The following is a 3,406-nucleotide window of genomic DNA, read 5'->3' as shown; positions in this document are numbered from 1 at the left end:
GATAAGGGCAGGCTGTGCGCGTTGGTCCGTGCGCAGCTGGTCTGTGCGCAGCATGCCGACGCGGCCCCGGGGGCCGGTGAGTCAGAACGGCTGCGTCAGCGGGGCCCGAGCTGTGCCGTGCACTGCCGTCCTATCTAATCTAATCGTACAGTAGATAACGACGTGTCCATATCAGGCAAGTAGTACAGAGGTCGCGGGTTCGAGCCCGCGAAAGGGAAAAAATTAAAAAACGGCTAGGCGCCGTACCAACTCGTGACATTACCCCCCCCTCAACGGCGCATGACCTCATGCGAGGCGCCCTTGCCCATCTCCCACCCGGAGCGGCAGCGTGCTTCAGTCAGCGGCGAAGGCATTGGCTGAAAGTTGAGACCACCAAATGCAGCAGCGTTGAGGCGGCGAGGGGCGTTCGGGTTCTTCCGATGGAAGTCGGCTATAAGGGCCGGCGCATTAGCAACATTGCGCGCCGGTTCCCATGACGTATGCGAGTCGTCATAACCCTTCCACTTGACGAGGTACTGCAGCTGACGCCGGAAGATCCTCGAATCCTTGATCCGCTCAACCTCGTACTCCTCGTCGCCTTCAACCTCAATCGCAGGCGGCTCCTCCGGCTCCCGGCCCGGGATATCGCTACGCGTGTACTTGCTAAGCAAGGAGACATGGAACACCGGGTGTACCGGCACCGATTTCGGCAGGACTAATTCATAATCCAGGTCTCCGAGCTTTCGCCGCACGGCATATGGTCCGAGGCGTTTGGGACTGAGCTTCTTGCTCGGCTGTTTCAGCTTAAGGTTCCGAGCGTCAAGCCAGACCTTGTCCCCCGGCGCGAAGACCGGTGCCTCCTGCACGTGCTTGTCGTAGTACACCTTCATGCGCTCGGCCGACAGCTCGAGCGCAGAGCGTGTATCGTCGCGAATCTCCTTCAGGATCTTGAGCCGATCAGCGGCCGCAGGCATCGCAGACATCGGATTGATCCGCACTTGGATCTCAGGATTGTACCCTTGATGCAGGAAGAATGGGGAGTGCCCGGTCACGGAGTGAACTCGGTTGTTCAGTGCAAATTCCGCGAGCGGCAACTGCTTTGCCCAATCATCCTGCCTGTGGCTTGTGAAAGCACGCAGGTACTGTTCGATCTCCTGATTCCAGCGCTCAGTCTGGCCGTCTGTCTGAGGGTGGAACGCTGTGGACAGCGCCGGCTCGATTCCCAGTCCCTTGTACACCGCATGGAGATATTTCGAAGCGAACTGGGGACCTCGGTCTGATATGACCTTGGCCGGGGCCCCATGATGCTTGAACACATCGCGGATGTACAGATCTGCCGCACCTTCTGCCGTCAGGGTCTCATGACAGGCTGAGAAGTGGACCTGCTTTGTGAAGCGGTCGGCGGTGACCAGGATCGAATCGAACCCATCAGACTTCGGCAAGCCGACGATCATATCGGTTGTGATGATCTGCCACGGGCGCTCGGGGATCTCGTTCGGCTTCAGCGGACCCTGGGGCTTGGTTGGGAACGTCTTGGTACGGTTGCACACGTCGCAGGTGCTTACGTACTCATTGACGAATTTAGACATTCCTGGCCACCAGTAGTTCCGCGATACGAGCTCCAGGGTTTTGGCACGACCGCCATGACCAGCGATCGGTGAGTCGTGGTGGATCTTGACTATATCCCGCCGGAGCTCCGCATTCTTGGGGACGTACACGCACCCACGGAACAGCAGGAGCCCTTGTTCGGCATTCCACTCCTCAAAACCCCTTTGCAGCCGGGGCGGCCCGAGGTCCTGTACCTTTTCAAGGGCCTCGGCCACCTCCCGATCCTTCTCCGAGCATTCCCTGATGCGCTTCAGAAGCGACTGATCGGCCGTCACCGAGGCGTGACCGCGCCTAGCGGAGGCGATGCGGAAGCGCTCTGGCTTGAGAACCACCTGATCGGTGTTATCGTCCTCATCGCCGATCTGGTGGTCTGATCGACGCGACAGGGCATCAGCCTTTCCATTGGACGTCCCGGCTTTGTGCGTGATGCGGAAGTCGAAGCGAGCTAGGAACAGCGACCATCGCGCTTGACGGCGCGTGAGATGCTGGGATGTACGCCAATACTCGAGGTTCTTGTGATCGGTTACGATCTCGAACTGATTAGGCAACCCCTCGAGATAGTGACGCCAATCATCTAGCGCCTCAATGATCGCGAGCATCTCCTTATCGTAGATCTCGTAGTTTCGCTGTGCCGGATCCATTGCATGGGATCTGAAGGCAATAGGGTGCCATTTGCCATCATCCTGCTTCTGCATCAACACGCCGCCGGTGGCGTACCCCGAGGCATCGACTTCAATGCGCGTTTCCCGATTAGGGTCGTACAGCGCTAAGACTGGAGTCGTCGCGAAGAGCCGCTTGAGCTCATCGAAGGCATGTTGCTCCTCTTCGCCCCAACGCCATGGGTCATTCCCTGTGAGCCGGTCGAGTGGTCGCGAGATCTTAGCGAAGTCTTTAATGAAGCGGCGGTAGAAATTGGAGAACCCCCGGAACTTCTGAACGTCTTTTTTGTTCCGGGGCACCGGCCACTCATTGATACCTTTAAGTTTCGCGGGATCCATCGCCACCTCATCGCCACCGAACACATAGCCGACGTAGTCGACCTTGGGAACGTCCCATTCACATTTCTCAGGCTTCAGGAACAAATCATTGTCCTGAAGGCGGCGCAGAACCTCGCGTGTAACCTTTTCATGCTCCTCTTTGTTGGTGGAGAAGATGAGGATATCGTCTAGGTACACAAGGATTTTGCCGCCGACGATGAGATCGTGGAAGATCTCATTCATCATCGCCTGGAAGGTCGCGGGGGAGTTGGTGAGACCGAAGAACATCACCAAGGGCTCGTACAACCCTCGGTTAGTTACAAATGCCGCCTTCCACTCGTCACCGGCTTTGATCCGGACGTTGTTATATCCCCACCGGACATCGAACTTCGTAAAGAGCGTAGCACCGCGGAGCTTGTCCACCATTTCGGCGATCAACGGCAAGGGGTAGCGATTCTTGACCGTGATCACATTCAATCGGCGGTAGTCCTGCACGGGTCGAAGCGTCCCTTCCTTCTTTTTGATGAAGAAGAAAGGCGACGAAATGGGCGACTTCGATTCCCGTATGTAACCTTTCGCTAACTGCTCCTTCAGGAACTTGTCAAGTTCCTCCTGCTCATTGTTCGACAGGGGGTACACCTTTGAGTGGAACGTCGAGTAGCCGGGCACGAGTTCGATCGCGTGATCGTAAGGCTTCCTTTCGGGTAGCCGCTCTGATGCTTCTTTGGAGAAAACATTCAGGAACTCGTGGTACTGTTTAGGTACCGACTCCTCGGCGGTCTTAACGACCTTCTTTCGGATCTCTTCCTCAGCGAACAGCTGGGAGTACGTATGCCCTGCTG

This window comes from Postia placenta (assembly GCF_002117355.1).
Source record: "Postia placenta MAD-698-R-SB12 unplaced genomic scaffold POSPLAscaffold_20, whole genome shotgun sequence".
NCBI lineage: Eukaryota > Fungi > Basidiomycota > Agaricomycetes > Polyporales > Adustoporiaceae > Rhodonia > Rhodonia placenta.
The sequence above is the reverse complement of the archived record's forward strand: the minus strand, read 5'-3'. Positions refer to the sequence as shown.